A 23,869-nucleotide genomic window follows, 5' to 3' on the forward strand; every position below is an offset into this window, starting at 1 on the left:
TAAAGTAATTTCTGGATGGTGTTTTGATAGGGTTTTTAGCTGACCATGAAAGTGTCCTTTCTGTCTTCTGCTATGTAGTAAGTGGACCTCAAATTTGCTAAACCTATTTTCATACTACGTTTGTTATTTCATCTTGATTCACCGCCAATACATGTGGGGGGCCTCTGTCTCCTTTCGGGGTATTTCTCTAGAGGTGAGCTAGGACTAATATTTTCCTCTGCTAGTTTTATTTAGTCCTCCGGCTGGTGCTGGGCATCTAGAATCAACGTAGGCATGCTACCCGGCCACTGCTAGTTGTGCGTTAGGTTTAGTTCATGGTCAGCTCAGTTTCCATCTTCCAAGAGCTAGTTCCTATGTATGCTGATGCTATGATCTCTTGCCATTGAGATCATGACAGTTTGACCGGCCCACTAAAGGGTTAAAATCCTTGGCTGAGAAAGGAGAGAAATAAGTAGTCTGCTGAAATTTTTTTTTTTTTTTTCTCTCCTTTGAATGGCTCTGTGTTCACCTGTTTGCAATGGATCTTCAGAGTGTAACTGCAGGTTTGAATATTCTCGCCACGAAGGTACAAAATTTGCAAGATTTTGTTTGTCATGCACCTGTATCTGAGCCGAGAATTCCTTTGCCGGAATTTTTCTCGGGGAATAGATCTGGGTTTCAGAATTTTCGAAATAATTGCAAATTATTTTTGTCCCTGAAATCTCGCTCTGCCGGAGATCCTGCACAGCAGGTCAGGATTGTGATTTCCTTGCTCCGGGGCGACCCTCAAGACTGGGCTTTTTCATTGACACCAGGGGATCCTGCGTTGCTCAATGTGGATGCGTTTTTTCTGGCCTTGGGGTTGCTTTATGACGAACCTCATTTGGAGCTTCAGGCAGAAAAAACTTTGATGTCCCTATCTCAGGGGCAAGATGAAGCGGAAATTTACTGCCAAAGATTCCGTAAATGGTCTGTGCTTACTCAGTGGAATGAGTGCGCCCTGGCGGCGACTTTCAGAGAGGGTCTCTCTGATGCCATTAAGGATGTTATGGTGGGGTTCCCTGTGCCTGCGGGTCTGAATGAGTCCATGACAATGGCTATTCAGATCGATAGGCGTTTGCGGGAGCGCAAACCAGTGCACCATCTGGCGGTGTCCACTGAGAAATCGCCAGAGAGTATGCAGTGTGATAGAATTCTGTCCCGAAGCGAGCGGCAGAATTTTAGACGGAAAAATGGGTTGTGTTTCTATTGTGGTGATTCTACTCATGTTATATCAGCATGCTCTAAGCGCACTAAAAAGCTTGGTAAATCTGTTTCCATTTGCACCTTACCGTCTAAGTTTATTCTATCTGTGACCCTGATTTGCTCTTTGTCATCTATTACCACGGACGCCTATGTCGACTCTGGCGCCGCTTTGAGTCTTATGGATTGGTCCTTTGCCAAACGCTGTGGGTATGATTTAGAGCCTTTGGAGACTCCTATTCCTCTGAAGGGGATTGACTCCACCCCATTGGCTAATAATAAACCACAATACTGGACACAAGTAACTATGCGTATTAATCCGGATCACCAGGAGATTATTCGCTTTCTGGTGCTGTATAATCTACATGATGATTTGGTGCTAGGATTGCCTTGGCTGCAATCTCACAACCCAGTCCTCGACTGGAAAGCTATGTCTGTGTTGAGCTGGGGATGTAAGGGGGCTCATGGGGATGTACCTGTGGTTTCCATTTCATCATCTATTCCCTCTGAAATTCCTGAGTTCCTGTCTGACTATCGTGACGTCTTTGAAGAATCCAAGCTTGGTTCGTTACCTCCGCACCGAGAGTGCGATTGTGCCATAGATTTAATCCCGGGTAGTAAATACCCAAAGGGTCATTTATTTAATCTGTCTGTGCCTGAACATGCTGCTATGCGTGAATATATAAAGGAGTCCTTGGAAAAGGGACATATTCGTCCATCGTCATCTCCCTTAGGAGCCGGTTTTTTCTTTGTGTCAAAAAAAGACGGCTCTTTGAGACCATGTATTGATTATCGGCTTTTGAATAAAATCACTGTTAAATATCAATACCCATTGCCGTTGCTGACTGATTTGTTTGCTCGCATAAAGGGGGCCAAGTGGTTCTCTAAGATTGACCTTCGTGGGGCGTATAATTTGGTGCGAATTAGGCAGGGGGATGAGTGGAAAACCGCATTTAATACGCCCGAGGGCCACTTTGAGTATTTAGTGATGCCTTTTGGTCTTTCAAATGCTCCGTCAGTTTTCCAGTCCTTTATGCATGATATTTTTCGCGATTATTTGGATAAATTTATGATTGTGTATCTGGATGATATTCTGATTTTTTCGGATGACTGGGACTCTCATGTCCAGCAAGTCAGGAGGGTTTTTCAGGTTTTGCGGTCTAATTCTTTGTGTGTGAAGGGTTCTAAGTGTGTTTTTGGGGTACAGAGGATTTCCTTTTTGGGATATATTTTTTCCCCCTCTTCCATTGAAATGGATCCTGTCAAGGTTCAAGCTATTTGTGATTGGACGCAGCCCTCTTCTCTTAAGAGTCTTCAGAAATTTTTGGGCTTTGCTAACTTTTATCGTCGCTTTATTGCTGGTTTTTCGGATATTGCTAAGCCATTGACCGATTTGACTAAGAAGGGTGCTGATGTTGCTGATTGGTCCCCTGATGCTGTGGAGGCCTTTCGGGAGCTTAAGCGCCGTTTTTCCTCTGCCCCTGTGTTGCGTCAGCCTGATGTTGCTCTACCTTTTCAGGTTGAGGTCGACGCTTCTGAGATCGGAGCTGGGGCAGTGTTGTCGCAGAAAAGTTCTGACTGCTCCGTGATGAGGCCTTGTGCCTTCTTTTCCCGTAAATTTTCGCCCGCTGAGCGGAATTATGATGTTGGGAATCGGGAGCTTTTGGCCATGAAGTGGGCTTTTGAGGAGTGGCGCCATTGGCTTGAGGGGGCCAGACATCAGGTGGTGGTATTGACTGACCACAAAAATTTGGTTTATCTTGAGACCGCCAGGCGCCTGAATCCTAGACAGGCGCGCTGGTCATTATTTTTCTCTCGGTTTAATTTTGTGGTGTCATACCTACCGGGTTCTAAGAATGTTAAGGCGGATGCCCTTTCTAGGAGTTTTGAGCCTGACTCGCCTGGTAACTCTGAGCCCACAGGTATCCTTAAGGATGGAGTGGTATTGTCAGCCGTTTCTCCAGACCTGCGGCGGGCCTTGCAGGAGTTTCAGGCGGATAGACCTGATCGTTGCCCACCTGATAAACTGTTTGTTCCTGATGATTGGACCAGTAGAGTCATCTCTGAGGTTCATTCTTCTGCGTTGGCAGGTCATCCTGGCATTTTTGGTACCAGGGATTTGGTGGCAAGGTCCTTCTGGTGGCCTTCCCTGTCACGAGATGTGCGAGGCTTTGTGCAGTCTTGTGACGTTTGTGCTCGGGCCAAGCCTTGTTGTTCTCGGGCTAGTGGATTGTTGTTGCCCTTGCCTATTCCTAAGAGGCCTTGGACGCACATCTCGATGGATTTTATTTCAGATCTGCCTGTTTCTCAGAAGATGTCTGTCATCTGGGTGGTGTGTGACCGTTTCTCTAAGATGGTCCATTTGGTTCCTCTGCCCAAGTTGCCTTCTTCTTCCGAGTTGGTTCCTCTGTTTTTTCAAAATGTTGTTCGTTTGCATGGTATTCCTGAGAATATCGTTTCTGACAGAGGGACCCAATTCGTGTCTAGATTTTGGCGGGCATTCTGTGCTAGGATGGGCATAGATTTATCTTTTTCGTCCGCTTTCCATCCTCAGACGAATGGCCAGACTGAGCGGATTAATCAGACCCTGGAGACATATCTGAGGTGTTTTGTGTCTGCTGACCAGGATGATTGGGTTGCTTTTTTGCCATTGGCGGAGTTCGCTCTCAATAATCGGGCCAGCTCTGCCACTTTGGTGTCCCCGTTTTTCTGTAATTCGGGGTTTCATCCTCGATTTTCCTCTGGTCAGGTGGAATCTTCGGATTGTCCTGGAGTGGATGCTGTGGTGGAGAGATTGCATCAGATCTGGGGGCAGGTGGTGGACAATTTGAGGTTGTCCCAGGAGAAGACTCAGCTTTTTGCTAACCGCCGTCGTCGTGTTGGTCCTCGTCTTCGTGTTGGGGACTTGGTGTGGTTGTCTTCTCGTTTTGTCCCTATGAGGGTCTCTTCTCCTAAGTTTAAGCCTCGGTTCATCGGCCCGTATAAGATATTGGAGATTCTTAACCCTGTTTCCTTCCGTTTGGACCTCCCTGCATCCTTTTCTATTCATAACGTTTTTCATCGGTCATTATTGCGCAGGTATGAGGTACCGGTTGTGCCTTCCGTTGAGCCTCCTGCTCCGGTGTTGGTTGAGGGTGAGTTGGAGTACGTTGTGGAGAAAATCTTAGACTCTCGTGTTTCCAGACGGAGACTCCAGTATCTGGTCAAGTGGAAGGGATACGGCCAGGAGGATAATTCTTGGGTGAATGCATCTGATGTTCATGCCTCTGATCTGGTTCGTGCCTTTCATAGGGCCCATCCTGATCGCCCTGGTGGTTCTGGTGAGGGTTCGGTGCCCCCTCCTTGAGGGGGGGGTACTGTTGTGAATTTGGATTCTGGGCTCCCCCGGTGGCTACTGGTGGAATTGAACTGTGTCTTCATCTTCTCTGTTCACCTGTTCCCATCAAGATGTGGGAGTCGCTATATAACCTTGCTGCTCTGTTAGTTGCTTGCCGGTCAACAATGTTATCAGAAGCCTCTCTGTGCTTGTTCCTGCTCCTAGACAACTACTAGATAAGTTGGACTCTTGTCCATGTTTGTTTTTGCATTTTTGTTCCAGTTCACAGCTGTAGTTTCGTTACTGTGTCTGGAAAGCTCTTGTGAACAGGAATTGCCACTCTGGTGTTATGAGTTAATGCCAGAGTTTTAAAGTAATTTCTGGATGGTGTTTTGATAGGGTTTTTAGCTGACCATGAAAGTGTCCTTTCTGTCTTCTGCTATGTAGTAAGTGGACCTCAAATTTGCTAAACCTATTTTCATATTACGTTTGTTATTTCATCTTGATTCACCGCCAATACATGTGGGGGGCCTCTGTCTCCTTTCGGGGTATTTCTCTAGAGGTGAGCTAGGACTAATATTTTCCTCTGCTAGTTTTATTTAGTCCTCCGGCTGGTGCTGGGCATCTAGAATCAACGTAGGCATGCTACCCGGCCACTGCTAGTTGTGCGTTAGGTTTAGTTCATGGTCAGCTCAGTTTCCATCTTCCAAGAGCTAGTTCCTATGTATGCTGATGCTATGATCTCTTGCCATTGAGATCATGACAGTTTGACCGGCCCACTAAAGGGTTAAAATCCTTGGCTGAGAAAGGAGAGAAATAAGTAGTCTGCTGAAATTTTTTTTTTTTTTTTCTCTCCTTTGAATGGCTCTGTGTTCACCTGTTTGCAATGGATCTTCAGAGTGTAACTGCAGGTTTGAATATTCTCGCCACGAAGGTACAAAATTTGCAAGATTTTGTTTGTCATGCACCTGTATCTGAGCCGAGAATTCCTTTGCCGGAATTTTTCTCGGGGAATAGATCTGGGTTTCAGAATTTTCGAAATAATTGCAAATTATTTTTGTCCCTGAAATCTCGCTCTGCCGGAGATCCTGCACAGCAGGTCAGGATTGTGATTTCCTTGCTCCGGGGCGACCCTCAAGACTGGGCTTTTTCATTGACACCAGGGGATCCTGCGTTGCTCAATGTGGATGCGTTTTTTCTGGCCTTGGGGTTGCTTTATGACGAACCTCATTTGGAGCTTCAGGCAGAAAAAACTTTGATGTCCCTATCTCAGGGGCAAGATGAAGCGGAAATTTACTGCCAAAGATTCCGTAAATGGTCTGTGCTTACTCAGTGGAATGAGTGCGCCCTGGCGGCGACTTTCAGAGAGGGTCTCTCTGATGCCATTAAGGATGTTATGGTGGGGTTCCCTGTGCCTGCGGGTCTGAATGAGTCCATGACAATGGCTATTCAGATCGATAGGCGTTTGCGGGAGCGCAAACCAGTGCACCATCTGGCGGTGTCCACTGAGAAATCGCCAGAGAGTATGCAGTGTGATAGAATTCTGTCCCGAAGCGAGCGGCAGAATTTTAGACGGAAAAATGGGTTGTGTTTCTATTGTGGTGATTCTACTCATGTTATATCAGCATGCTCTAAGCGCACTAAAAAGCTTGATAAATCTGTTTCCATTTGCACCTTACCGTCTAAGTTTATTCTATCTGTGACCCTGATTTGCTCTTTGTCATCTATTACCACGGACGCCTATGTCGACTCTGGCGCCGCTTTGAGTCTTATGGATTGGTCCTTGGCCAAACGCTGTGGGTATTATTTAGAGCCTTTGGAGACTCCTATTCCTCTGAAGGGGATTGACTCCACCCCATTGGCTAATAATAAACCACAATACTGGACACAAGTAACTATGCGTATTAATCCGGATCACCAGGAGATTATTCGCTTTCTGGTGCTGTATAATCTACATGATGATTTGGTGCTAGGATTGCCTTGGCTGCAATCTCACAACCCAGTCCTCGACTGGAGAGCTATGTCTGTGTTGAGCTGGGGATGTAAGGGGGCTCATGGGGATGTACCTGTGGTTTCCATTTCATCATCTATTCCCTCTGAAATTCCTGAGTTCCTGTCTGACTATCGTGACGTCTTTGAAGAATCCAAGCTTGGTTCGTTACCTCCGCACCGAGAGTGCGATTGTGCCATAGATTTAATCCCGGGTAGTAAATACCCAAAGGGTCATTTATTTAATCTGTCTGTGCCTGAACATGCTGCTATGCGTGAATATATAAAGGAGTCCTTGGAAAAGGGACATATTCGTCCATCGTCATCTCCCTTAGGAGCCGGTTTTTTCTTTGTGTCAAAAAAAGACGGCTCTTTGAGACCATGTATTGATTATCGGCTTTTGAATAAAATCACTGTTAAATATCAATACCCATTGCCGTTGCTGACTGATTTGTTTGCTCGCATAAAGGGGGCCAAGTGGTTCTCTAAGATTGACCTTCGTGGGGCGTATAATTTGGTGCGAATTAGGCAGGGGGATGAGTGGAAAACCGCATTTAATACGCCCGAGGGCCACTTTGAGTATTTAGTGATGCCTTTTGGTCTTTCAAATGCTCCGTCAGTTTTCCAGTCCTTTATGCATGATATTTTTCGCGATTATTTGGATAAATTTATGATTGTGTATCTGGATGATATTCTGATTTTTTCGGATGACTGGGACTCTCATGTCCAGCAAGTCAGGAGGGTTTTTCAGGTTTTGCGGTCTAATTCTTTGTGTGTGAAGGGTTCTAAGTGTGTTTTTGGGGTACAGAGGATTTCCTTTTTGGGATATATTTTTTCCCCCTCTTCCATTGAAATGGATCCTGTCAAGGTTCAAGCTATTTGTGATTGGACGCAGCCCTCTTCTCTTAAGAGTCTTCAGAAATTTTTGGGCTTTGCTAACTTTTATCGTCGCTTTATTGCTGGTTTTTCGGATATTGCTAAGCCATTGACCGATTTGACTAAGAAGGGTGCTGATGTTGCTGATTGGTCCCCTGATGCTGTGGAGGCCTTTCGGGAGCTTAAGCGCCGTTTTTCCTCTGCCCCTGTGTTGCGTCAGCCTGATGTTGCTCTACCTTTTCAGGTTGAGGTCGACGCTTCTGAGATCGGAGCTGGGGCAGTGTTGTCGCAGAAAAGTTCTGACTGCTCCGTGATGAGGCCTTGTGCCTTCTTTTCCCGTAAATTTTCGCCCGCTGAGCGGAATTATGATGTTGGGAATCGGGAGCTTTTGGCCATGAAGTGGGCTTTTGAGGAGTGGCGCCATTGGCTTGAGGGGGCCAGACATCAGGTGGTGGTATTGACTGACCACAAAAATTTGGTTTATCTTGAGACCGCCAGGCGCCTGAATCCTAGACAGGCGCGCTGGTCATTATTTTTCTCTCGGTTTAATTTTGTGGTGTCATACCTACCGGGTTCTAAGAATGTTAAGGCGGATGCCCTTTCTAGGAGTTTTGAGCCTGACTCGCCTGGTAACTCTGAGCCCACAGGTATCCTTAAGGATGGAGTGGTATTGTCAGCCGTTTCTCCAGACCTGCGGCGGGCCTTGCAGGAGTTTCAGGCGGATAGACCTGATCGTTGCCCACCTGATAAACTGTTTGTTCCTGATGATTGGACCAGTAGAGTCATCTCTGAGGTTCATTCTTCTGCGTTGGCAGGTCATCCTGGCATTTTTGGTACCAGGGATTTGGTGGCAAGGTCCTTCTGGTGGCCTTCCCTGTCACGAGATGTGCGAGGCTTTGTGCAGTCTTGTGACGTTTGTGCTCGGGCCAAGCCTTGTTGTTCTCGGGCTAGTGGATTGTTGTTGCCCTTGCCTATTCCTAAGAGGCCTTGGACGCACATCTCGATGGATTTTATTTCAGATCTGCCTGTTTCTCAGAAGATGTCTGTCATCTGGGTGGTGTGTGACCGTTTCTCTAAGATGGTCCATTTGGTTCCTCTGCCCAAGTTGCCTTCTTCTTCCGAGTTGGTTCCTCTGTTTTTTCAAAATGTTGTTCGTTTGCATGGTATTCCTGAGAATATCGTTTCTGACAGAGGGACCCAATTCGTGTCTAGATTTTGGCGGGCATTCTGTGCTAGGATGGGCATAGATTTATCTTTTTCGTCCGCTTTCCATCCTCAGACGAATGGCCAGACTGAGCGGATTAATCAGACCCTGGAGACATATCTGAGGTGTTTTGTGTCTGCTGACCAGGATGATTGGGTTGCTTTTTTGCCATTGGCGGAGTTCGCTCTCAATAATCGGGCCAGCTCTGCCACTTTGGTGTCCCCGTTTTTCTGTAATTCGGGGTTTCATCCTCGATTTTCCTCTGGTCAGGTGGAATCTTCGGATTGTCCTGGAGTGGATGCTGTGGTGGAGAGATTGCATCAGATCTGGGGGCAGGTGGTGGACAATTTGAGGTTGTCCCAGGAGAAGACTCAGCTTTTTGCTAACCGCCGTCGTCGTGTTGGTCCTCGTCTTCGTGTTGGGGACTTGGTGTGGTTGTCTTCTCGTTTTGTCCCTATGAGGGTCTCTTCTCCTAAGTTTAAGCCTCGGTTCATCGGCCCGTATAAGATATTGGAGATTCTTAACCCTGTTTCCTTCCGTTTGGACCTCCCTGCATCCTTTTCTATTCATAACGTTTTTCATCGGTCATTATTGCGCAGGTATGAGGTACCGGTTGTGCCTTCCGTTGAGCCTCCTGCTCCGGTGTTGGTTGAGGGTGAGTTGGAGTACGTTGTGGAGAAAATCTTAGACTCTCGTGTTTCCAGACGGAGACTCCAGTATCTGGTCAAGTGGAAGGGATACGGCCAGGAGGATAATTCTTGGGTGAATGCATCTGATGTTCATGCCTCTGATCTGGTTCGTGCCTTTCATAGGGCCCATCCTGATCGCCCTGGTGGTTCTGGTGAGGGTTCGGTGCCCCCTCCTTGAGGGGGGGGTACTGTTGTGAATTTGGATTCTGGGCTCCCCCGGTGGCTACTGGTGGAATTGAACTGTGTCTTCATCTTCTCTGTTCACCTGTTCCCATCAAGATGTGGGAGTCGCTATATAACCTTGCTGCTCTGTTAGTTGCTTGCCGGTCAACAATGTTATCAGAAGCCTCTCTGTGCTTGTTCCTGCTCCTAGACAACTACTAGATAAGTTGGACTCTTGTCCATGTTTGTTTTTGCATTTTTGTTCCAGTTCACAGCTGTAGTTTCGTTACTGTGTCTGGAAAGCTCTTGTGAACAGGAATTGCCACTCTGGTGTTATGAGTTAATGCCAGAGTTTTAAAGTAATTTCTGGATGGTGTTTTGATAGGGTTTTTAGCTGACCATGAAAGTGTCCTTTCTGTCTTCTGCTATGTAGTAAGTGGACCTCAAATTTGCTAAACCTATTTTCATATTACGTTTGTTATTTCATCTTGATTCACCGCCAATACATGTGGGGGGCCTCTGTCTCCTTTCGGGGTATTTCTCTAGAGGTGAGCTAGGACTAATATTTTCCTCTGCTAGTTTTATTTAGTCCTCCGGCTGGTGCTGGGAATCTAGAATCAACGTAGGCATGCTACCCGGCCACTGCTAGTTGTGCGTTAGGTTTAGTTCATGGTCAGCTCAGTTTCCATCTTCCAAGAGCTAGTTCCTATGTATGCTGATGCTATGATCTCTTGCCATTGAGATCATGACAGACCACTCCTCCTGGTGGCCGGAGTGTGAAGTGTACTGTGTGTCTGTGATACCTGGTCAGGTGAACTCCTTCAGTGCCATCAGACGTACCATCACTCCCCTTAGTGGCGGAGCATCAGTACTGCAACGACCAGGACTCTGGGGCGCTGCACTTCCATATATCCATATCTCCTCTGTTGAACCGGGCAGCAGCTCTGATGAGGTATCCCCTCCACGTATGTAAGGAAATGAAGTAACAATGAATATACAGCATCTGATAAATAAAAAACATGACAATGAATACGTCTACTAGTACTAAACAATATAAAATATACCCGGACCACAATAAAATATATAAAAAAACAGTTCTAGAGGAAAGACTTGAAACTGAGGGCCTCATTTAAACCTTTGGGTGAAAGCGTATCCAGGGTTACTATCCAGCGTGCTTCTTTTTGAAGCAGCTTCTGTTTCACATTACCGCCCCGGATCCCCATGTATATGCGATCAATCCCACATACAGAAAACCCCTTGGGATTACTGTTATGTTTCTCAAAAAAATGTTTCGGAATGGATTTTAACAACTGTGGTTCAGAGCAATTGGCCGAGCCCCTTATGTCCCTCAGATGTTCCTGTACTCGAATTTTCAAGGACCTAGTTGTCATACCGACGTACAGACGATCACACGGGCAACGGCCACAATACACTACTGCTTCTGTGTTGCAGGTGATATAATGCACAATCTTGTAATTTTTATCACCTACAGAATTGGTAAAGTTTTTAGTTCTTTTAATAGTGCCACAAGCCGAGCATTTCCCACAGGGAAAACAGCCCCAGGGAGGACAACAGCTGGTTGACCCAAAGGGATTACTCTTAGGGGGTACGTAATGGCTGCTACATAGTAAATCTCCCAAGGTACGGGATTTACGCCATGTAATGAGAGGATAGGGGGTAAGTAGTTTGGCCAGATCCCTATCCGTTAGTAAAACTGACCAGTGTTTTTTAAAAATGCTGTTAATTTCTGACCAGTTGGAATTAAACTTAGTGATGAAACGGGGTGTCAGATCCACATTTTTATTTTCATTTTTATTGTTGACTCTTCTAGATGATTTTGTCAATAGGGTTGATCTGTCGGAATTAAGGGCACATTAGAGACCTCTATGGATATCTCTCCGTTTGTAGCCTCTGTCCCTAAACCGGGAGGCTAAATCCCTGGCCTGATCGAAAAAATTAGCGTCGTCGGAACAGATACGACGAGCTCTCAAGAACTGACCCGTGGGTATTGAGCTCTTTAGTTTGGGAGGGTGGGACGATGTAAAATGCAACAAGGCATTGGTGGCCATTTCCTTGCGGAAAATAGTCGTACTCACGGTACCCTCACTGGGATTAGTGATCAACAGATCCAAAAAATCAATGGACTTTTGGCTATACATTCATGTAAGTCTGATGTTGAGTGTATTGACATTTAATTGGTTCAAAAAAGAATCCAACTGTGACGTGGAGCCCTGCCAGATGAAAAATATGTCGTCGATATAGCGAAGCCATGAGACGACAGAGCTGTGTCCTGGTGTCAAGGACTGCATCCCTTTCCCACAGCCCCAGGAACAAGTTAGCGTACGAGGGCACACAAGACGCCCCCATAGCTGTGCCCTGGAGCTGTAGGAAGGGGCGGTCCTTGAACACAAAAAAATTGTGGGTAAGAATGAACTGTAACAGTTCCAAAATAAAATAAATCAAATTCGGTTCCAGGTTCGTCATGTCAAGAAAAAATTTAACAGCTCGCATCCCATGACCATGCCCTATCGACGTATACAGGGACTCCACGTCACAGGTAACGAACCACATGTCATCATCCAGTGTGAGGCCGTCCAGTCTTCTCAGGACCTCAGTAGTGTCCTTGACAAAAGACGGGAGGGTCTCAACGCATTGTTTAAGGTAAAAGTCAATGAACTGGCAGGCTGGTTCACAAAGACCCCCCATGCCCGAGACAATAGGTCTACCCGGTGGGCAAAGGGGGTCTTTGTGAACTTTGGGTAACAGATAGAGAGTGGGTATAATGGGAAATTCTGGCATCAAAGCCAGCCTCATTTTTGTAGTAGCTCCACGTCACAGTTGGATTCTTTTTTGAACCAATTAAATGTCAATACACTCAACATCAGGCTTACATGGAAGTATGCCAAAAGTCCATTGATTTTTTGGATCTGTTGATCACTAATCCCAGTGAGGGTACCGTGAGTACGACTATTTTCCGCAAGGAAACGGCCACCAATGCCTTGTTGCATTTTACATCGTCCCACCCTCCCAAACTAAAGAGCTCAATACCCACGGGTCAGTTCTTGAGAGCTCGTCGTATCTGTTCGGACGACGCTAATTTTTTCGATCAGGCCAGGGATTTAGCCTCCCGGTTTAGGGACAGAGGCTACAAACGGAGAGATATCCATAGAGGTCTCTCCCGTGCCCTTAATTCCGACAGATCAACCCTATTGACAAAATCATCTAGAAGAGTCAACAATAAAAATGAAAATAAAAATGTGGATCTGACACCCCGTTTCATCACTAAGTTTAATTCCAACTGGTCAGAAATTAACAGCATTTTTAAAAAACACTGGTCAGTTTTACTAACGGATAGGGATCTGGCCAATCTACTTACCCCCTATCCTCTCATTACATGGCGCAAATCCCGTACCTTGGGAGATTTACTATGCAGCAGCCATTACGTACCCCCTAAGAGTAATCCCTTTGGGTCAACCAGCTGTGGTCCTCCCTGGGGCTGTTTTCCCTGTGGGAAATGCTTGGCTTGTGGCACTATTAAAAGAACTAAAAACTTTACCAATTCTGTAGGTGATAAAAATTACAAAATTGTGCATTATATCACCTGCAACACAGAAGCAGTAGTGTATTGTGGCCGTTGCCCGTGTGATCGTCTGTACGTCGGTATGACAACTAGGTCCTTGAAAATTCGAGTACAGGAACATCTGAGGGACATAAGGGGCTCGGCCAATTGCTCTGAACCACAGTTGTTAAAATCCATTCCGAAACATTTTTTTGAGAAACATAACAGTAATCCCAAGGGGTTTTCTGTATGTGGGATTGATCGCATATACATGGGGATCCGGGGCGGTAATGTGAAACAGAAGCTGCTTCAAAAAGAAGCACGCTGGATAGTAACCCTGGATACGCTTTCACCCAAAGGTTTAAATGAGGCCCTCAGTTTCAAGTCTTTCCTCTAGAACTGTTTTTTTTTTTATATATATTTTATTGTGGTCCGGGTATATTTTATATTGTTTAGTACTAGTAGACGTACTCATTGTCATGTTTTTATTTATCAGATGCTGTATATTCATTGTTACTTCATTTCCTTACATACGTGGAGGGGATACCTCATCAGAGCTGCTGCCCGGTTCAACAGAGGAGATATGGATATATGGAAGATATATAGACTGACCTATATTTGATATATTTACTATATAAATGCCTATTAGCCATCTGCTTGGTATTTTATAGCTAAAACAGCTCTATCAATGTCTTCCCTAGTTAATTGTTTGTATGATGTATATCCATATTAGACATCCAATTTTGTTTTCAATAATTATATTATATATTCTGATGATCAGTAATTTTCTCTGATTACATGTGTTCTTATTATTTGATTTAATATATTGCTTTGTTTCATACTAACGTTTAGCAGTTACCAGTGTTTGTAATGAGCTATATTGTAGTATGCCTAACCCTTTTGGGAAAACCCAGGGTTAATTCTGTTAGCCCAAATTCTTTATATCTTGGTGCCTACCAGTGCGCCGTCCTTCCTGGCATATCCTGCCCCCAGGATTATGATAGTATTACCAACCACTTTACCTCACGCAAGTCATCCCGTGAGTAACCTGGCGCAGTGCATGAGATCTTGGTTGATGCACTCCTTGTTTACCTCCTCTCTTGCTCGGCGCAGATGCGCCCCACGCATGCGCTGTGTCGCCTCGGCGGCGTCGCTGCCCGGGAGCGTTGCTGTGGTGATGGGGCGGATGACATATGTCCTCCTTCCCATACTCCATGGCGCGCGCCGGCCCGCCTCGCCGCTGATGCGCACACATCATGCTGGGACAGTGCGCCGATTCGCTGGTATCCCCCTCACTCTCCGATAAATATCCAGCCCTCTTTTTACTGGCCACGCCTCCTGACGAAGCCAAGGCGGTGAAACGCGCGTCGAGGCTCTCCGGTCCCTGTCTGCACGCCGGCACTCTGTTGCTGAGATGTCACAAGGTATTTAGCATTTAGCATTTGCCAATTTACTTTTACTTTACGCTTTATCTGGCTTATCTTGTGTCATATGGTGCAGTCCTGCAACCCAAAACTTTGGGTGTGTAGTGCTGGCACCTTATAGCTCGCCCCTTTCTTATCCTCTATGAGGTACTGCATTGATCATTTGCGGGCACCATTGTTTACTCTCTGGTATCTATGCCTTCAGGTGCTGACCGTGCAGCAGTGATGTTTTTGTGCAGTCTTTCAGCGCATCCCTCTGAGGGTGGTGACATCTGATGTGCTGTGTGTTTTTTAGCTGTCTTTTGCTTTATTATTTTTGTCCTGTGTGTATTTGAATCATTTAAATTTAGTATTTTCAATAAAAGTTATATTTAAATCTATCCCCGTCTGGTCTGGATCTTGCGTATATGGTTACTATTGATGCTTTATTTGTTTAGTTATATATAGTATCCAGTGCCGCACTTAGTGGTTGTTCGGCTTTTTTTCGGTTTATACGGCCCCTTCCTGCATTGGCGCCGCAAATTTAGTCCCCGGCTTTGGCCCTTTATTAGGCCGCAACCCCAATCCCCGCCCATGCGATGATGCACTGCGGAGGCTCTACCCACCTTTCCTGGCGTTTCTCGCACAGAACGAGAAATGCCTCTGGGATTATCGGCGGGCCATCTTCCTCCCCCCACAACCGCCTCAGGACAAACAGACTGCCATCAGGATCCTGGCATCAGGTGTTCACAGCGCAGGGGCTATGCAGCTGGAGAGCCACGCAGGAGGAGCAGGGGACACAGATCTGGGTAAGGGAGCGCTGCTATATACATCTTCCTCCTTGCTGTAACCCTTTTTAGGAGTAACCCTTTTCAGTATTCCTGATAGGGCCACATAGAACGGTACATCATGTCCCAACCTAAGGCATCTAAAAAGTCTAACAAGACTATGGCAATCTTTTTTACTTCTGCTCCTCTTGCCAGTCTGCGTTTGCTAAGGCTCAGAGTTTGCCGCTCTGCAATGCCTGTGATCCCAAATGCGCTCAGTAGCCCTCCGTCACCACCGAGCCCTTTGTACCTAGCCCCCCTGAGTCGGCTTTGTCACTGTCTCAATCCATGACTTTTCTGGCCAAAGCGATTGAATCCCTCCGTGATCCTTCGGGGGACTGGAGCGTTCAGAGGACTGATGTAGACGAATCCTCCCCAAGGCGGGAGAAGTCAGTTAGCAGGAGCCAAAAGCACTCTAGAAGCGTACAGGCACCTAGAAAATGGATCCGTAGCACGTCTCCTGAGCAGACACATGCCTTGTCGCCTGAGAGTTCTGATTCTCGCTCTCCCTCTTCAGAGGTCAGTAGCAAACACGAATCTGAGTGTGAATCTGATGGTTCCTTAGATCCAGATCAGCCAGATTTTGAGAAAACGGTGGATTTGCTGATTTGAGGCTGTCAACCAGCCTTTAAAGGTTGAGGAAGATTCCAGCTTGGCTCCGGATCAAACCATGTCCTTTAAGAGGACTAACCGCTCTCATAAGACATTTACTATTCACCCTGAGTTTCAGGCCATAGTTAATCGGCACAGGGTACGACCGGATAAACGCTTCACAGGACAAAGGCCTCTTGAAGCAAAGTATCCTTTCTTAGCTGATCTGAAGAAAGATTGGACTCAATCTCCGGTAGTAGATCCCCCATGATCCCGCTTAGCATGCAAAACCTTTCTGTCCGTGCCTGATGTCTCATCCATCAAAAATCCCACGGACCGTCAGATAGAAAATTTGGTTCGCTCTGTCTTTGATGCCACAGGTTCAGCTCTCTATCCATCCTTCGCTGCAGCATGGGTAGCTAAGGCTATGGTCTTCTGAGACCATAGCTAATTCACTTCGGAGCAGTAATCTTCCTCCAGAGGTGGCACACCTTGCCAGCCAAATTTCTTGGGCAGGCGATTACCTGGTACATGCATCTTTGGATGCGGCCGACTATGCTGCTCTGTCAGCAGCCAACGCCATCACTATCAGAAGAGCAGTATAGCTCAGAGAGTGGAAAGTGGACTCTGCATCAAAGAAGTTTCTCACTTTCCATCCTTATCAGTGTGGCCGCTTATTTGGAGATTAAGCTGGATCAGCTTATTTCCGTGCTATGGGAGGAAAGAGCAAATATCTTCCCCAACAGAGACTTAGGATTCGCGTCCCTTTTGGAGACAGCAAGAAATCCATTTCTGTTCCTTTTGCTCCAATCCAGGCTGGTCCACTACCACTACTTCCGGCTCAGGGCGTTCTCCATGCAGAGATGGAGGAGCTCAGGTGTAATAATTATAGGGGATAACTCAGGAGACTCTTTGCATGGAACAAGACAACTACAGGACACAGTTTTATAAGTGGTAAAGTCTATATTATCACACGGTGATTCAAACAGGTGCAGAGAGAAACTCAAGTCCACAACACTTGGTGCAAATAATAAACGCAGCTTAGCAGTCAATAGGAAACTTCAGAGGAAAATGCAATCACGCAGAAAGTCTATGAAGCACAATTATTCTTGAGGATACTTGACACGAATAAGTCCTTGCTTAGTCCAAAACACAGACAGATATGCTTATAAGGCAGTTCAAATAATATCTTAGCTCAACCACGGAGGTCTGGGTAATAGTCTCAGGTTCTTGCAGAGCAGAAACAGCTTACATGTCCAGCAAATGCAGATGGAAGTAAACACGAGCAGCAGATGAAGGAGGATTACTGGAACTGGTGTATGCAGCAGGAACTCAGAGCTGAGTAGCAGAATAACCCCACAGGTTCACAGGAGCAGGTATATAGCCAGGGAGTCACCAGAGGTCAGGAGCAGGATGCAAGGCAGAATACTCTAGCACAGACTGAAGGCTGGGGTGGAGTTTTATAGCAGGAAGACAGTGCACATGAGACCAAAGACGTAATCTTGGAAAAGGGCAGTAATGCACAAAAAGGTAATAAAAAATGTTCAGAGTCCTGACATTACTCCCTCCTTAGAAGCGGCCTCAGGACGATCCTGGACCTGGTTTCTCAGGGAATCTCTGATGAAAACGAAAAATCTTCTGTTGGGCATTGATGTTTTCCACAGGTTCCCAAGAGTCTTCCTCAGGGGGATATCCCTGCCATCTTATCAGATATTGGAGCCGATTCCTGCGAATCCTGGAATCAACAATTTCCTCCACCAGAAATTGTTCTTGCCCATCAATCACCACAGGCTGCGGAGCTGGCACAACACGTCCCTGGAAGGTATTAGGAGATACAGGCTTTAGTAAAGATACATGAAAAACTGGGTGTACCTTCATAGTCCTAGGCAGCTTCAGCCGGCAGGCCACAGAGCTCACAATACCGTTGATCTTGAAAGGGCCAATGAATTTCTGTCCAAGTTTTTGTGAAGGAACGTTTAACTTCAGATTCTTAGTTGCTAACCACACGGAATCTTCTACCTTGAACATGGGTGCAGGTTTACGGAATCTATCAGCTGATCTCTTATAACGTTCTTGAGCTGTGGTCAGGGATTCCTTCAGAACCTCCAGATTTTGCCTCATCGCAGTCAGCCTTTCCTCCACTGCCTGAACCGGAGAATTAATTGGAGACCTAGGTAAGATACACGGATGATAACCCAGATTGGCAAAGAAAGGTGTAAATTTAGTGGAGGCGCTCTGAGAATTGTTATATGAAAATTCGGCTAACGGCAGCAACTCCATCCAATCATCCTGGAGATGGCTGACATAGCATCTTAGATATTGTTCCAGCATCTGGTTGGTACGCTCAGTCTGACCATTTGTCTGGGGATGGTAAGCGGAAGAGAGACAGACATTAATATTTTTTTGTGCAGAGCAAAAACCTTCCAGAATCTTGAAGCGAACTGCACTCTACGGTCAGAGATGATCTCATCCGGAACCCCATGCAACCGAAAGACATTCTGTATAACCAAGTTCACTGTATCTTTAGCTGAGGAAATGCCGGTGCATGGAACAAAATGAGCAGCTTTAGTCAGGCAATCAACTACCACCATGATTGTATTCATGCCCCCCGATGTAGGCAGCTCCACAATAAAGTCCATTGATTTAGACCCCCAAGGGCGGGACGGAACAGGAAATGGTTGTAGAAGACCCGTAGGTGCCACATGAGGAGTCTTGTAACGAGCACATACCTCGCAAGAGAGAACATAGTCCTTGGTATCCTTCAGGCAAGTTGGCCACCAGAAGAATCGGCTCAGGAACTCTTGTGTCTTCTGTACCCCCCTGTGACCAGCCAACTTGGAGTCATGTACCAACTTGAGGATCTGCAGACGGATGACCTCAGGGACGTAGATACGTCGATCTCTGAACCACATGCCACCCTTAAAGACAAGATTAATATCCACAGGTGGGTTGGCCAGAAATACATCACCGTCATAGGCCTCCCTGCACTCCTTCCACAAGTCCTGATCGTGGATAACTCCGATGAAATTGGCATCAGATAGAATGGTCTTGGACGGGGCTCCAGGTACGGAATCCGCAGCATGGATTCGGGATAAAGCATCAGCCTTCCCATGACAAGAACCTGGACAGTACGAGATAACAAAGTTAAGTTCCAACGAGCCTGACGAGGAGAAAGACATCTAGCGGATCTAAGGAACTCTAATTGCGATGGTCAGTTAGCACTATGATCTGTTGTGCAGCTCCTTGCAGATGATGCCTCCATTCTTTGAAAGCCGCAATAATAGCCAGCAATTCCTTGTCTCCCACATCGTAATTCTTCTCTGCTGAGGTTAGTCTACGGGAAAAGAAAGCACAAGGATGTAGCAGACCCTTCTCTCCAGTTCTTTGGGAGAGAATAGCTCCCAAAGCATTATCAGAAGCGTCCACCTCCACAATGAAAGAAAGTGTTGGATCTGGGTGTATCAACAGCGGTGCTGATGTGAAACAGATCTTAAGCTGATCAAAAACTTCTTGAGCCTGTGATGACCACTTAAAGGGCTTTTCCTTCTTTGTCAAGGAAGTAATGGGACGGACAATATCAGAAAAATTTCGAATGAAGCGTCTGTAGAAATTTGCAAAACCAATAAAACGTTGGACCTCCTTAACGTTCTTGGGTACCGGCCAGTCAAGGATAGCCTGAATCTTACCAGATTCCATGTTCAGCCACTGGGGAGAGATGATATAACCTAAGAACTGTATCTCAGAACGATGGAACTCGCATTTCTCCGGCTTAATATACAGATGGTTCTCTTTCAGATGTCTTAAAACAGTTTTAACATGTTCTTCATGTTCCTGTAGAGAGTCAGAAAAGATTAGTATATCGTCCAAATAGATCACTACAAACTGGTCCAACAAATCTCTAAAAATGTCATTTGCAAGGTGTTGAAACATTGCAGGGGTGTTACAAAGCCCGAAGGGCATCACAAGATATTCAAAGTGTCCATACCGGCATCTGAATGCTGCCTTCCACTCATCCCCTGGACGAATACGCACCAAATTATAAGCCCCACGAAGATCCAATTTAGAGAACACCTTAGCATGGCGGACTCTTTCCAGTAATTCGGGAATCAGAGGCAAAGGGTAACGGTTTCGTACGGTTACCTCATTGAGTTCCCGATAGTCAACACAGGGTCTCAGGGTCCCATCCTTCTTCTTTACAAAAAAGATAGGTGCCCCTGCTGGTGATGAAGAAGGACTATGAAGCCTTTGGCCAGATTTTCATCAATATACTCCTTTAGGGCTTGAAGCTCAGGTGCCGCCAAAGGGTATACGTTACCAAAAGGAATAGCTGCCCCAGGAAGCAATTCAATGGGACAGTCATAATGCCTGTGTGGAGGAAGCTGATCTGCATTCTTCTTGTCACAGATGTCAAAGAACTCTTTATATGCTGGAGGTAAAGAAAATACCTGTACATGTGGTTCCGTAGCCGTGGACTCAGGGACAGCTTCTGTTAACGCTGAGTTGCTCCTTGTTGGAAAGATAATCTCCTTTGTCTCCCAGTTGATAATTGGGTTCTGAGAACAAAGGAATGCCTAAAATCACAGGAAAATGAGGAGAAGAAATTAGCAAGAAAGAAAGTTGCTCCTGATGATTAGGCTCCAACAAAATTTCAAGGGGTACGGTCTCCTGATCCACAGGCCCAGAGATTAAAGATGACCCATCCACTGTTTCCATGGTAATTGGAGAGGCTCTTTGCTGAATTTCAATACCATGTTCCTTGGCAAATGCGATATCCATGAAATTGCCACCTGCACCAGAGTCAATCATAGCTGCACTGGAAATCCACTGTCCTGAACACAGGATCTTAATAGGGAGAGAACAGTGAGAGTTCTTTTCCTTAAGCTCCTTGGGGGTGAAGTCATAGAAAGTGAATGGAATACAGCGTTTAAAGGAACGCTACATTCAGAGATGTCAGATTCATCATCACAGTTGTCATACTCCCCTACTGCTGCTAGCACCTTGTTAGGCTATCTAGGACACTTAGGACAATTGATCAAGAAGTGGTCAGACTGGCCGCAGTAGAAACATAGACTTTCACGAAGGCGATGCTCCCAGCGCTCATTGATCTCGCGCCTCTGAACGGAATCAATTTGCATGGGCACCTCCTCCACCTCCCGAGATGTTTTACCTGCAGGCTCTTTGGAAGGAAGGGAAAAGTTAGAAATACAGTTATATGCAGCAAACTTCTCCTGCCTACGCTCAGTAAGGCAAATGTCAATGCGCATACAATGCTGTATAAATGTCTCTAGCTCTTGTGGTGACTCAGAGCGAGCTAGTTCATCTTTTACAATACTAGACAGACCCCTTTTAAAAAGTAGGCAATTGTTCATAACTGTCCCAATTGGTATCTACCGCTAATCTCCTGAATTTAGTAGCATACTCAATAACAGAACGTTTTGCCTGGCGTAAAGACAATAAAGCAGATTCAGCGGTTGCACGTTGATTAGGATCATGAAACATTAATGCCATAGCGGCCAAGAAATCATCCAAGTTATTTAACCGTGGGTCACGAGACTCAATCATTGGATTCGCCCAGGCGAGCGCTCGTGCGGTCAGCAGCATTACACACAATACTTTGGATCTATCATTAGGAAAACGGTCAGCATGCTCATCAAAATATAGCATACATTGATCCAAAAAGCCACAAAATTTGTCGCGATCACCATTAAATCTTAATGGGGGCAACTTAGGTGGGCTAGCTGGTGGCGGTTGCCCAGAGGGAAAAGTTGCTTGTGCAGCTATTTGCATGCTTATATCCTGAAAAGCTCGTCCATACTGGGACTCTATGCCAGCAAGTTTGTTTTCCTGGGCTGCCATGCGGGTGCTTAAGTCCTGCAAAGTCTGTCCAAACACTTGCTCCAAACTTCTTTTGCAGACCTTCCACATCTTTCTGCAGTGATCTAATTATGGAAAACACCTGCTATAGTCTGCTTTCTGCAGTCATTGTTCCAGCAGTCTCCTTTTTTTTTTTAGGCTAGAGTATCCTGTAATAATTATAGGGGATAACGCAGGAAACTCTTTGCGTGGAACAAGACAACTACAGGACACAGTTTTATAAGTGGTAAAGTCTATATTATCACACGGTGATTCAAACAGATGCAGAGAGAAACTCAAGTCCACAACACTTGGAGTAAATATTAAATGCAGCTTAGCAGTCTATAGGAAACTTCAGAGGAAAATGCAATCACACAGAAAGTCTATGAAGCACAATTATTCTTGAGGATACTTGACAAGAATAAGTCCTTGCTTAGTCCAAAACACAGATAGATATGCTTATAAGTCAGTTCAAATAATATCTTAGCTCAACCAGGGAGGCCTGGGTAATAGTCTCAGGTTCTTGCAGAGCAGCAACAGCTTACTTGTCCAGCAAATGCAGATGGAAGTAAACACGAGCAGCAGATGAAGGAGGATTACTGGAAGTGGTGTAAGCAGCAGGAACTCAGAGCAGAGTAGCAGGATAATCCCACAGGTTCACAGGAGCAGGTATATAGCCAGGGAGTCACCAGAGGTCGGGAGCTGGATGCAAGGCAGAACACTCTAGCACAGACTGAAGGCTGGGGTGGAGTTTTATAGCAGGAAGACACAGTGCACATGAGACCAAAGACGCCATCTTGGAAAAGAACAGTAGTGCACAAATGGTAATAAAAAATGTTCAGAGTCCTGACAGAGGTGGACGATGATGAGACACAATTGCCAGAAAGTCAGGAAGAGGACCAAGGTGCGGAAGTGGAAGATGAGGTGGTGGATGATATAGTAACTGACCCAGCCTGGCAGGAGGACATGCCGAGCGAGAACAGCACACAGGGGGAGGGAGGCATAGCACCCCTTCAGGCAGGAAGAAGCAGTGTGCTGGCTGCAAACAAAAGGTGGGCAACTGTTCCCCGTAAGACCAACATGATGGTAGTTGCCAGTCCAACTGTTAGGTCTTCCCGAGTCGATTTATTTTTTAAAGACTCTGCCGATAACCCGAAACAGGCCATTTGAAACACCTGTCATGCCAGCATCAGCAGGGGTAGCAAAACTACCAGCCTTACCACCACCAGCATTATCAGGCACATGGCAGCAAAGCACCCGACTTTGTAGGCCCAACCTAAATTTTCCGAACACCTCAAATTGCCGCATGAGGACACATCCGCATACAACGCATGTCTCTGCGTACCCAATGTTAAAGATAAAAAAAAAAGGAGAAGCCAGCACTGCTTAGGGTTAGAACGCAATTACAAATAATATCTTTTTATACTCTTTATTAGTGTTGAGCATTCCGATACCGCAAGTATCGGGTATCGGCCGATACTTAGCGGTATCGGAATTCCGATACCGAGATCCGATACTTGCCGCATATCGGATACCGGAATCGGAAGTTCCCAGGATTCAAACTGCACAAATTTGTACGAAATCAGCCAATGAGAATGATTCCAAGTGTGGGCACATCCTGTTCAGCATGGAGGGCATGAAACTACTGGCAAGGCTGTGATTGGCTGCTGAAATGATGTCATGATGCAGTTTAAAAGTCGCTGGCGCCATTTTGCGCTCACTCTGCTGTGAATTCAGTTAGTGACAGGACGGTGTTTGCTGACTGAGGGCCAGTTTAGAGATAGCGATTTGCTTCTTTGTGCTTTTCCAAGGCTAATTTAGCAACCGCTGTGTTCACCTACTAATCACCTTGCTTTTGCCTTGTAGCGCTGTTTTCACAGCGATCTGCAAGGTCTGTGTGTGTGTGTGTGTGTGTGTGTGTGTGAATGCAGCCCACTCTCTAGTCTGAGTGCAGCCACATAGGCCATCCATAGCTGGTTGTATTCAGTTCAGGGAGGGTGGTTCATTGCCTCATACTGTTCTTTTTTTTTTTTTCTTCCAAGTAGTGTAGTCTGCTGCTAATTTTTTCAAAATAATCCTATTAGTGTCTTTCCACCCGTCTCCAGCTAATTTGTGGAAAAACACTACATAGGATAACGTAGAGGAGGGTTTTTGGGCCTTGCAGCGCCGTTTACGGCTG

This window comes from Ranitomeya variabilis, chromosome 1 (genome assembly GCF_051348905.1).
Source record: "Ranitomeya variabilis isolate aRanVar5 chromosome 1, aRanVar5.hap1, whole genome shotgun sequence".
Lineage (NCBI taxonomy): Eukaryota > Metazoa > Chordata > Amphibia > Anura > Dendrobatidae > Ranitomeya > Ranitomeya variabilis.